We start from the raw sequence: 13,128 nt of genomic DNA, 5'->3' as shown, positions 1-13,128 counted from the left end.
AAATACCAACGGTATCAAGGTTGAAAATTCTGAAGATTCTAGCAGCTTAGAAGGCTAGAGCGTGGTCCGTTGGGGGAAGCACCCCACTTGGTAGAAGGATTTGCTGCTGGAGAGGGTTAGAGGCAGTGGCCTCTGTCACATGTCAGGACAGGTGCTCCGAGAGAGGGAGATGTTGATTTTGAGGAGACCTTACCTGCCTGCTGTCAATGACTCCTGTGACGTTTATCCCTGGAGGGAAGGTGGGTGGGCAGTCCCATCTAGCAGGTGTAGGTGACCTTGATTCTGCAGGGCCTCGCGGTGGGGTCGGGCACTGGCCATTGCCAGGCACTGTGCTAAGTCATCACCCACACCGCTTCATCTAATCACGCGGCAGTGCCCTGGCCTCAGGGGCTCAGGGGCTCAGGCCAGGGGGGTGGTGTAAAACCCCAGAGGCTACCCTAAAGCTTCTGACTCATAAAACTGATGCTGTAAACTAACAATTAGACTTTGGAATTTAGTCTTTGGTGAGCTTACTAATAATTCTTTTTAGCGTGACAGACCATGTGCATTATATACAAACACTCTCTTAATCAGTGTCTTTTTTTAATTCATTAATTAATTTATTTTAATATTCATTTTGAGAGAGAGAGAGAGAGATAGTGTACCAGTAGGGGAGGGGCAGAGAAAGAATCCCAAGCAGGCTCCGTGCTGCCAGCGCAGAGCCTGATGCAGGGCTCGAACTCACGAACCGCAAGATCATGACCTGAGCCGAAATCAAGAGTTGGGCACTCAACCGACTGAGCCATGCAAGCGCCCCAATCAGTGGTTTTTATGTTTATTATTTTTAATTTTTTTGTTAAAAAATTTTTTTTTACTGTTTGTTTATTTTTGAGAGACAGCAGGAGACAGAGTGTGAGCAGGGGAGGGGCAGAGAGAGGGAGACACAGAATCGGAAGCAGGCTCCAGGCTCCGAGTTGTCAGCACAGAGCCCGACACAGGGTTCGAACTCACAAACTGCGACATCATGACCCAAGTTAGATGCTCAGCCAACTGAGCTACCCAGTCGCCCAGAAATCAGTGGGGTTTTTAAACATTTTTTAATGTTTACTTATTTTTGAGAGAGAGACAGAGACAGAGAGAGCATGAGCGGGGGAGGAGCAGAGAGAGAGGGAGACAAAGAATCCAAAGTAAGCTCCAGGCCCTGAGCTGTCGGCACAGAGCCCGACGCGGGGCTCGAACTCGTGAACCATGAGATCATGACCTGAGCTGAAGTCGGATGCTTAACCGACCTAGCCACCCGGGTGCCCCAGAAATCAGCGGGTTTTTTTTAATGAACAAAGTAGTTGCTTTTCTTTAACAATGTTCCTTACTGACATTTTTATTACAAAGGTGATATGTGTTACGTGTAACAAATGAAGATAATTCAATGATGTGTAAAGAAAAATTTAATAATTTGTCGTCATTCCTTTCCATTACATCCTCTGGAAATCATTGATGTCAGCAGCCTGGTGCATATCCTTCTAGACCTTTCTGCATTCACCGCTTCCGTACCCCTTCGTAGTAGCACGGGGAAGACGGCTTGGAAGATTACTGGAAACGCCAAAGACTTGATTTCCAGATGATTGGTTCTCTTGAAAGGATACGGGATTCTGGGAGCTTCCTTCTCTTTGTTATGATCATGCCATAAAAAAAGGGTTTTATGTAAGTTTGTCCTTCCCAATTTCACTTGTCCGTGTTTCAAAGCTGAAACCCAGAGAGGCATACACAGAGCAAGATGGCATCCAAAAAAAGACACGAGTTATGAAGGAAAAGGATATCACAAGGTATCTGTCACGTACTCTGCTTTCCATCTGCGAGTCCACAGGTTTAAAATGACCCCGTGTGTTGGGGCACCAGGGTGGCTCCGTCGGTTAAGCGTCTGACTCTTGATCTCAGCTCAGGTCATGATCTCACGGTTCGTGAGTTCGAGCCCTACGTAGGGCTCTGTGCTGCTTGGGATTCTCTCTGTCTCCCTTTCTGCCTGTCCCCCGCTCACACACACACACACACACACACACACTCTCTCTCTCTCAAAACGAATTAAACTTAAAAAGAATAAATAAAATGCCCGTATGTTAAAGAAGTTTCTATCGGTCATAATGTTTGAAGCCCCTTCTGTGTACCGTGTCTGTGTGCCCTCCCCCCACCACACACCGTGGGAGCTTCTGTACCTGTGACGTGGATGTGAGGCTGAGCCCAGCAGATGCACAAGAAGCAGAGAGCCATGCTGTCCCTCCGCCCCTGCCAAGAACGCCCGCCGTTAATGGCTCCATCTACTAATCCCTTGGGTTTATCGAGCTAGGTAGCTGTCTGTGGTTCTTGCCAACCAGGTTAGTTTGGAAAACTAAGCAAGTACGAGTCAGCACCTGTCACCGTCCTCGTAATCCATCCGTTTAAATGTAAGCTGAGGGCAGCTCAGGGAATCCAGCACATGTGTAACCGCGGTCAGCTGTGTGGAAAAGGCTCGAAAGAATGCCCTTAACAGGACCCTCTCCCCCCCCCCCACCCCCCCGTCACACAAGCCACGGGAAGAACCAGTGAGGCATCTGGTCTGTGCTCTGGGCATCCTGCCCTGGATCCGTGACCCAGCTTCTAGGGGCTTCCGCATGCTGTGGCCCGGAGAAAGACTTCACTGTTTAAACCCACCCCACCCCCATTTTTCCCCCATCACAGTCGATCTTCATGGTACAGATGGAAACGCTGAAGTCCGCACGGCCGAAGGCAGTTTGGCCGGGAGCAGACATCCTTACAACCACTGCTTCCTGCCTCCTGGGACGGTTTCTTGTCATAGCCAAGTGGAGGTGAGTGTGAGTGAATTTGCAGGGAGCACCGTGCACGAGACTAAAACCAGAGGAGGAGGAGAGATAGGAGCGACACTTCTGTGGAATTCTCCAGACACTCTCCTTCCCAGGAGACTCTGTAAACAGCTCATTACACTTTTGAAGGTGTTATTAGGTACAGAAGCGTCATCATGTCTCGTTGATAAATTGGCCCTTTATGGGTAGGAAATGCCTGTCTTCCCATGTATGGAGGACGTGCTGTATCATGTTGCTGGATCTTGGTTTTTTCTCCTAACGTAATCGTTTCAGCCTTTAACTCGGGATGTGTAGGCAGCTTCTATTTTCTGTGATTATTGACGGGGTTGGCTGATTTACTCTTTCTGTTTCCCGTTATGGGTTTCGTCAGGGTTCACAGCGCCCGTTTCGGACCACGCTGTGCCCACACGTGGATGCTGTGTGCGTGGCATGCAGCACGGGAGCCTTGGAGGGTTCGCCCCCGTCCCCCACCTCCGCTGCTGTCCTCCTGTGTGTCCTCCACGTCGCAGACCCCGCGTTCGTGGCTGGCGTATTCGATGATGTTTTCTAGAAATGTCAATAACAACTTCTGAAGGTCCTATTCCCTCGCACCGTCAGGGACACGGGAGGCCCGTCCCTTCGCGTGGGTGCAGAGGGTCTCGGTCCCCTCGCACCTTCCTCCCTCCTGCCCGACGCCCTTTGTCAGTGCAGGTTTCCCGGTGTTGTATGTCCAGTAAAGCGGTGAGTTTGTCCTCATGTTTGAAATATATTTTTTCCTGGACAGAGAATCCTTACTTTCTTTTTCTCTCTGTACATTAAAAGTGTTATTCCAATGCCTTCTTTTTTTTTTTTTTAACATTTATTCATTTTTTGAGAGACAGAGTGTGAGCAGGGGAGGAACAGAGGGAGAGGGAGACCCAGAATCCCAAGCAGCCTCCAGGCTGTGAGCCATCAGCACAGAGCCGGACGCGGGGCTCAAACTCACGAACCGTGAGATCATGACCTGAGTGGAAATCGAGAGTCGAACACTTAACCGACTGAGCCCCCCAGGCACCCCCACCCTCTTCCTGTTTCTCCTTCGGGGCTCACTGCGTGTTTGGGATCTGTGGCCGGAGCTTGGGAAGCGAGGGTGGGCATTCAGCGCACTAAACTCCAGAAGAAAATCTGGGACTGCGACGTCAATTCTGTGGATGGCAACCTGCATTCTTCTCGTTAACGAAGCGAACACAGAAAAGTGCGGAATCTGCCCGAGCGTTCACATACCGTAAAGGTGAGAAGTGCCTGTGGAGGTGCTGTGTGCTGTCACCGTGTGGGACATGCTCACACTGGGAGTCACTGTCAAGCCCGTTGGAGGAAAGCGCTATCCGAGGCCTCCTCCCGCTACAGAGCCCCTCCGAGTCCGACCGTGCCGGCTTAGCATCCGTGCCATGACAGGCAGTGGACAGCAGAGGTCAGGCCATCCCCGCAGGGTGGCCGAGGCCCGACCTTAGCCGAGAAGCAACAGGCCCGAGGTGGCAGCTGTTAATAGAAACCCCAGCTGTCTTGCCTTGGGGTAACCACTTGGGAGAGCCCGCCGTCCTCCCCCCAGCGAGGCCTTGCCGCAGGACCCTTCCCCCCCTCTACCCCTAGACCGGGTTCTTTGGACGTCAGAACACCCCCGGATACTTCAGGGGAAGGTCCTGGCATTGAGGCTTGGGCCCTGGCCACATTCACCTTGGAAAACCAGGATTCGGGACCATCCCGGCCAGCCCCAGGCCCCACTAGTGCAGTTTACTGTCCCCCACTGTCCCCTTCCTCTCTGCTGGCCCGTCTGCAAAGTGCGGCCACAGGTGCATTTCTGAAACGTTTCGCTCTTCCCTTCCCACGTCCTCACACCCTTGTGGTGCTTCTGTGCCTCCGACACGGTGTGCAGCCTGGCCGCGGGCTGAGTGCCGTGCTCCCATCACAACCTGCTGGTGCTCACTCCTGTCCAGTCCGTGCTCCCCAGAGCCGCCGCGGAGGGAGACAGGGCCACGGGGGCCAGCGTCGTGTGGCCTGTCCCCCGTCCTCGTCCGACCCAGCGGGCGCTGTGGGTGGGGCATGGCGTGGGCCCCCACACGGGCAAGCCTGTTGGATCCAGCCCTGGGGCCTTGTGCTCGTGGCAGGAGCCTGGCGGAGATGTGGGAACCCTGAGCCGGAGCCCCCCAGGAGCCAGCACCACGACCCGGGGGGCTCCCTGCCGCCTTTGCCCTGTGTCCCGGCTCCCTCCACCCTTTCCCACCTCGCTGGCCTCGGCTAATCCTCAGGGCCTGTGCACTTTCCACGGCCGCTGCCTGAGCGCTCTGCCCCGGATTTGGTAACGATCTGCCCCTTGGTGTCCTTCAGGCGCTCGATCACGTGCTGATTTTACCGATTAAATGCCCCCTCCCCCACCTCCGTCGCTCCCAACCCCAGCCCTTAGGATCTGTGCACGGCACTTACACAGCCCGCACTGGAGTTTGCACGCCCCACGGGAAGAACAAGGACCTCGGCTGGCTTGCGGGTCACGACTTCCCGCCCCCTGGTGCAGAGCAGGCCAGCACCGTGTTCGCCCTAAGGACGGATGAACGAGTGAACGAATGGTCAGGAGGGACTCAGGACCCTCCGCTGTTGGGACTCAGACCGAGGCTGCCCCTGAATCCCCGTGGGTCTGCGCGGGGTCGCTGGCTCCTCCGTGGGCGGCCAGGGGGGGCCCAGGTGGACCCTGAGCAGACGCTCGGACGCTCCTTCTGCCGGGTGGCGTGCAACCTGTCCCGAGGCCCTGCCCAGGCCTCCCCGCACCCCCGAGCCCACCTGCTGGGTGTTCCCACGCCCCCGCTGCACCTCCCCCCACAGCACTCGTGTGGCTCCCCCTGGGACGCTGCCTCGTTGACCTGCCCCCGTACCTCCTGGGCGACTGGAAACCCATCAAGGGCAGGGACCGTCCTTAAGCCTCTCTTTGTCCGGTGAGCACGTGTGGACCAAACGAACGAGGTTAGGTTGGTGTGGACACAGGCGCGTCACCCAGCGTTCCTGGCCCCCGTACGGCAGGCACAGGCCGGGCCGGCTGGGGGGTGCAGCCTCGTGGGAACACCGGCAAAGGGCATCTGGAGGCAGACGGGCTTTGAATAAGGACACACTTGTCCGAGGGGACGTGTTCATCCACGCACCGCGCGGTCCTTCCCGTCCCCTCCCGCTCCCCAGCGTGTATGGGGTCCCTACGCGGTGCCGTGGGCCGTGCTGGTCGCCAGGAGCGCCGGGCGATTCGGGCTCAAGTCCGTGCCTGCTGCCGGGTAGGCCAGGAGGGCTCAGTCCGTGACAAAGCGCCGTCGCCCCGTGACGCTGTAGCTGGGAGTCCGGACTTGCGCGGGCTTACCCAGATGGCTTCGCCTGCAAACAGCAAGAGCCTTCGAAGCCATTTCATTCGTCCCTTTTCTTAACCCGACACCCAGCCCCACCGTATCTGTTCTGGTTTGGTGCCTCGAGGTGTGAGCTTGGAATGACTTAGCGGGCATCATCCAGACCCCGTGGGGCCACCAGGGTGAGCTGGCCGGGTGGGCGGGCTCGGCCGGGACTGTGTCCCCACCAGCCTGAGGTCTGCGGCTTCGCGGTTAGAGAGCCCCAGACAGGGCACAGCAGGGCAGGCCCCCGGGGAAGACAGGAGTGTCTGTGTGGCCAGCGGGGAGGCACAGACCACGTTCACCAGCAGAGGCGGGGCCGCCCCAACGTCCCGGCGGCTGCTTTACGTAATTATTAATTTTCACGTGTAGGTAGTTTTATTTTCTGCTTGTTTGCACGTATTCTAAGGATCCTTAAGCGTTGTCAGCTAGCCTTCATATTCCCTATCTCTAAAAACGCTCACGGCGGCCACACTGGAGCACGTCGGACACGAGGGTTGTCCCTGCACTCGTCAGCTCCTACGGACAAGTCTGCCATTTTTCGGTTGAATTATGTGCTTCCCACACATTCCCGGCGGTGGGATCACCGTGGAAGGCAGGAGAAACGTTTTAGTAGCCCTGGCAACACTCATTGCCCGATTTCTTCCCTACGAGGCTGTGCTAACTGACAGGCCCCTGGCACCGTGTTTGCGGATTTTATGGTTTTCCCGCCGTCTGGACGGCACGAGGTGCCATCACCTCCTCAGCGTGTGCTGATTTTGGAGGGGCGCGTCGTGGGCACCGCAGACGTCTGCCCCAGGGTGAGCGCGCTCAGCCGGGGGCGCCTTCCGCGTCACAGCCTCTGCGTCCGTCCTTCCCGCTCCACCTCCCTCTGAGGCCTGTCTGTCTGTCTGTCTCAGCCTTTCAGCTTCTGAATCCTGTCCGTCTTCAGCGGCTGACTGGGCAGGCACGGGTCTGGTTCACGGAAGTCCCAGGCAAGCTGCCAGCTAGACCCGGACACTGGCCACCGGCCTCTGCAGCCCCACCCCTCATCTCTGCAGGTGGCCTCGTCTGGGCTGACCTACGGAGAGGCGGCAGGGAGCGACCCTCGCCAGGGAGGCCCTGGAGGCTCCCTACCCTCGTGACAGCTCGCCAGGTGGGCCCGCGTGTCCTGGCAGCTGGGGATGGGTGCTCCAGCAGAGCCAGGAGGGGGTCCCCAAAGCCCAGATGTGTGGGCAGCAACGGGGCCCCCCGCCTAAATGGCAGGGAGAGCTCACGTCTCCGGCAGAAAGCCCACTGGGCCCCAGGTGGGTAGGGGGCCACGGGCGCTCCGTGGTGCAGCAGGGATAGAGCTGGGCCGGCGGCTGCCCTGCTTTCAACGGCTTTGACGTTTCTCGGGCGCCTGGGAAGATTTTAGAAGACCACTAATCTACTCAGGCAGACACGTCTGGGGAAGCCCCGCGGTTGGCGGATCGCTGACTCCAGGCGTGGGACCCATCGCTGCCCGCCACTGAGGCAGGGGGAGCCCCGGTCTCCGCGGTCACCTCGCGGACCCCGAGGACGGCCGGCGAAAGCCGGACGGGAGCCCGGACGGCAGGTCCCCCCTCCCTACTCATCGCATTTGACGTTTTTCAACACTCAGCTGTTTTAAGGTTCTTATTACACCAGATATAAAACATTCGGAAAATGGAGAAAACGTCCCCAACGAAATTCGATCCTACAGACTCTCCACGCCCTTCCCTCCCGCGGCCGGGCCGTGCCATCGCTGGGGTCGGATGGCGTGCACGCTTCTGTGTTTCACTTTCTGTCGTCGGCTTCTGCCCCCCAGCGAGACGTGTGCCGTGACCTCGAGGGGCTGCAGAGTCAGCACGCTGTAAACTCCTGCTGTCGCCCGGGGAAGCGTCTGTTTCTCTTCTCAGCCTTTCAAGAGCGTCAAAACACACCGTGGTGAACCTATTTTGACCACACATCTCGGTCCCTGATTTATTTCCCTCGGGTCGGGTTCCTCCCCGAAGGAACACGTGTGCAATTCTACTTTTCTTTCCGGAAAGGCTGAACCGACCCGTGCCCACCTCACCACACACAAAGACACCGGGGAAAACACCGTTAGGAAACACTGACGGATTCGAAAGGTGGTGCGTCTACACTTGCTTTGAGCGGGTCAGCTGAGGCTTGGGGAGGGAGAGGGCATGCGTGTCTGCGGCGGCCCCGGGGTCGCCCCAGGATGCGCGGCCTCCTCATCGCGACAGAGCCGAGCCCTCGCATCCGTTACCTGCCGGGACTCTCCCACGGCTGGGCGGACGCGGGGCCCGAGTCTGAGCCCACGGCCACACGGGCCACGCGCAGTAGGGAACGCTCGGGGTCTGGGGAGGCCTTCCTCGTGCCCTGTTCACGGAGCAAGGGCCATTTTTATCCGCTACACGTCAGGCAAAACCTGTGCCAATTGCCAAAGACTCCACTTCAAATCTAGCAAATAAGAGAGAGGACGGTGTGGATTACGTTATATTTAAAACAAGCCCACTCAATGCCTGTAATTTTTCATCCTGACTCCGTGATTACAGCCCGGGACCGGCCGGATCATAGTCATCCACACACCGACCCGCTGTTGGGACACATCGAATTAAAGGCTTTGCTGCAACTCGAGATTCTATTTTGAATGCCAACCACTGGCAGGTAACGGGCCTCTCGCAGGGCCAGTCTTGTTAGAGCCAGAGTCAGCTGTCAGAGTCAGCACCGGCCTCGGTCAAGACCACCGATGCTTGTGAGCAGACGAGACGCCCCGGCTTGGCCCGGCCTCGGCCTCGGGCCTGAGCCTGGGGCCTGCCGAGCTGCTGAGGGGGCCGGGGGGGGGGGGGCTCCGTCCTCGGTCAGGGTGATCTCAGCCTCTGCCCTCTGGAAGGTTCCTGAATGCTGCTCTGCCCCTGCCCCTCATCTCAGGGTCAGATAAGCCAAGCCCTGGCCATTGGGGGACAGTTGTCACAGACGGGCTGGCATTGCCCAAAGGGGCCCCGTTCAGAAAAGAGAAAAAAAACCAAAGGAGCAGAAAGAGGCCAGACCTGTCCCCGGACCCCCCCTCCACCCACCAGGGAACAGCCCTTCTCAGCCCCACGGAGACACCCCTGAGGGGGCAAGAGTGGGACTGGGCCCCCACTCGCACACCTGGAGCTGCACCAGCCCTTTCCCCGCGGGACCCCCACACTGTCCTGAGCCCTGGTCCCGGGAGCCCTGCTGGTCGACTGAAGGCCCTTCCCGAGTGCCCTCGTCGCTGTCACCCCTGCCAGGCAGACACAACTGGAGTCATCATCTCCGCTTGAGGCTCAAGCGGCGGCCTAAGCCCCTCCATGCACCTGTTGCCCCCCCGGCCACGCCCACCGCCCCCTGCCCCAGCCAAACCCCAGGACGAGCCAGCTGTGGGGCCGACGGCTCCCTTGTGTTGCCTTTGACTCCTCTCCTGTCTATCGTGATGTTCACGTGACTCTCCTACCAGAATCCGCAGGCCAGGGTCCGCGTCTGTCTCTCTGTCGCTGGTTTGATATTTGGCACCGGTGTTTACCGCTTGTTAAGAAGAAAGAAAGAAAAAAGGACAATCTACAAAAGTGTGCATCCTTCAAAACTCTGCTTAGAATGGATCCCGGGAAGCTTTTGCTGATTCACACAGACCGAGGTAACACGTGCCCTTCCGCAGTCTGTGCGGCCGAGGGCTGTTTCCCGGGTCCACCCTGGACGGCAGGGACAGAGCCGGATTCTTCCCCGTGACCCCATCCAGGCGCACGCCAGGCATCTGGCAGGGCCGGCGAATGGAGGCCTGAATCGCCCCTTGGTGCGGGGACCCAGATTCAGGGCACGGTGACCTGAGCCAACCAGCTGCCCGTGTCACCAGGCTGAAACCACCAGGGGCTGCCAGGGCGTTTGCGGAGGATAGAGTGCTGAAATAAGTCCTAACTCTAAAAAAGAAACAGGCCCAGAAGTGTTCTATTTATATGAAAATAGGCTCCATTTTTAGGTAGCTGTCCTGCCTCACCTCCCCAAGGTGGCCCTGCCCTCCCACAGGCCCGCTCCACACCCCACCCCATAATCAGGCCCTACCTGCACCCGTCCTCTCCCCTGATTGCTCTCTGGAGTTTCCCTGGATTGTAGGGTGTGAGCTTCCAGACGCCCAGAGGCCCGACTCATGCCTGGCCCCAGACTCCTTCCCTCTTCCCTCCCTTCCTCCCTGACCTGATTTTTAATCCCAGAGTTCTCCAAGAGCAGGCCAGAGTCAGGCCCCAGGGTCCAGGGGTGGGTGGGGGGGAGGGGCAGGCCAGAGTCAGGCCCCAGGGTCCAGGGGTGGGTGGGGGTGAGGGGCAGGCCAGAGTCAGGCCCCAGGGTCCAGGGGTGGGTGGGGAGGAGGGGCAGGCCAGAGTCAGGCCCCAGGGTCCAGGGGTGGGGGGGGGAGGGGCAGGCCAGAATCAGGCCCCAGGGTCCAGGGGTGGGGGGGGCGAGGGGCAGGCCAGAGTCAGGCCCCAGGATCCAGGGGTGGGTGGAGGGGGAGGGGCAGGCCAGAATCAGGCCCCAGGGTCCAGGGGTGGGTGGGGGGCAGGGGCAGGCCAGAGTCAGGGCAGGGAGCCAGTCTGTGACTCACTGAGCCACAGCAGAGCAGAGTCGAGGCTGGGCACAGGGGAGCCAAGCCCTGCCCCTCCCAGGTCTCAGGCCCTCGGGACCTCCCTTCCACGTTCAACACAACTCCAGTCCTCCCAGTGCCAGCAGTGGGCTTTTGGAGTCAGAACCATGTCAGGGTCGGCTCTGCCAGGGGCTGGCGTGTTTGGACCCCCCGCCTGCCTCCTCAGCCCCTCCCAGCCCAGCCCCTCTCTGGCCGGAGGGAGACACGGCTGCTGCCAGTGTGTGCTGAGGGCCAACCAGGGCAGGGCCGCACAGGGCTGCAGGGTCCGAAATGCAGGTGGGGCAAGCTCACAGAGGCCCCCCGAGGCCCCTGCCCCTGGCGTCCAGCCCTCCCGTGAGCCCGTGGCTCCCTCACCCCTGCACCCGTGCCTAGGCCCGGAGTGCCAGAGGTCCCGGGGGAAGGGGGTGGGGGGGGGGGGGAGGGCCTCAGCACCACGGCAGCTTCCCCAGCCTCGAGCCAGGTTCTAGAAAGAGCTCGGGGCGAGCCCGTGGCGGGCGCCGGGCCTCCCTCCCAGCTCAGCCTCGGGGCTGTGGCCAGCTCCCAGCTCTCCACAGCCGTGCTGTCCCCAGAGCCAGGCCCCACCGCAGGGACAGTGAGCCGAGAGGCTCTGTGGCTATAAATGTCAAGTGGCCAACCGCGGACACCACAGAGCCTGCCGTGGGCAGGAGCCCCGGGTCCCTGGAAGCCGTGTACCAGCTCGGAGGCTGAGAGGGCCGCGGGGGCCGGTGTAACGCCCGGCTGGGGGCAGGGCAGGCGGGACACCGCACAATGCTTTGCACACCCGTGTGCGGGGCCTCTGCACCACCCCCTTCAGCTTGGTTTATATGGTCTTTCTGGAGCTGTGTTCTTCTGCAGGTCTGACCCTCGCCGGGGTAGGTCCAGGTCACAGCTTCAGACCCATCTGGGGCTGCCCCAGGCATGGTCAGGGTGACCTTGGGGTGGGCCTGGGGCCTGCTCCCAGGCACTGGTGAACAGGGGGTCCCACAAGAGGCAGTGATGATGGCCCAGAGCTCTCAGAAGCCTGGAGAGGTCCTCGTGACCCCTCACAGGCCGGGGGCCACCCCGGGAGGAGGGGCCGGCCTCCCCCCACCCCCACCCTGCAGGCCTGGGCAGGAGTGTAGCACCAGGTGGGGGGCAGGCCCGGCCAGAAGGGTCTGGGAAACGGAAAGGGAAGTAAAGGCTCTCCTCTAACACCCCTGCCCCACTGGACAGTCTGTCCCTGGCACAGACCCTCCCTTCAGGCGACAGAACCGGCCAAGAAAGGTCGCTTTCCGACCTGTCACCTGCCCCGCAGCAGAGCTCGGAGCTGAGCCCCTGGGTTTCTGGGGACACGGCATGAGGTGGGACCGGCTTCAGCAATCTCTTTTCCGTGTCCCTGGGCTGGAGCCCCACAGGGAGGGGGGCGGAGATGCGCGCCTGGGAAGCTCGGTCAGCCGAGGAGAGAGACCAGACCGGGAGGGGTCCCGGACACGACCTACCCCGGCCGAGGTCAGTCCTGGGGCCTGTTCCCTGCTGGCAGCCCATCCCCACACCCTGTGAGTCGGAGGCCCAGCTTCCCAAGCCCACTAACAGGGAAAATAGAAACAGGCTGGACAGATGTTCGCCACGAAAAACATTTACTGCTGGTTATTTACAGCGTACTTTGCACCGGACGGGAGGGCGTAGGAGGAGCTCCGATACACGGGAAAGGGCATCTTCTGTGTAGATGTCCTTTGTCATCTGAGTTCGACTACAAACCTATTCCGATTTACTCATTTCTCCAATTTAAAAACAGAATGAGCTCTTGAACGGAAACAACCCGAGTCAGACTACACTAAGTGCCAGATGTGCTCCAGGCTTCCGGGATGCGGGAGGACAAAACAGCCCACATCCCCTGCCCTCGCGAGGCTGGCAGTCCTCAAGGTGCAGGGGACGCAAAGAAAGAACTCGAGAAGCAAATTATACTCTGCTGGAGGATGGACAGCCAGCACGGAAAAATGAAGGAACGTATGGAGCGCGTGGGGCCACTGGCACAGAGCGTGGCTCGCCTGGTCAGGGAGCAGCGAGGGGTCCGGTGCAGCCAGATCGGCTCTGCCCGCGGTTCCGGACGCTTGGCAACGTGTGGAGTCGTGTTTCACTGTCCCGGCGGGAGGGTGGGGGTGTGGGGCTGCTCTTGGCATCTGGTGAATAGAAGCCAGGACGCTGCTGAATATCCCACAGCACAGAACGATTCGGCCCCAAGTGCCAACAGCGCCGAGGCCCAGAAACCCTGGAGGGGGAGGGAGAGCAGTGGGAGAGATGG

This window comes from Leopardus geoffroyi, chromosome E1, assembly GCF_018350155.1.
Source record: "Leopardus geoffroyi isolate Oge1 chromosome E1, O.geoffroyi_Oge1_pat1.0, whole genome shotgun sequence".
Classification (NCBI taxonomy): Eukaryota; Metazoa; Chordata; class Mammalia; order Carnivora; family Felidae; genus Leopardus; species Leopardus geoffroyi.
Note: the sequence above shows the minus strand (reverse complement) of the source record.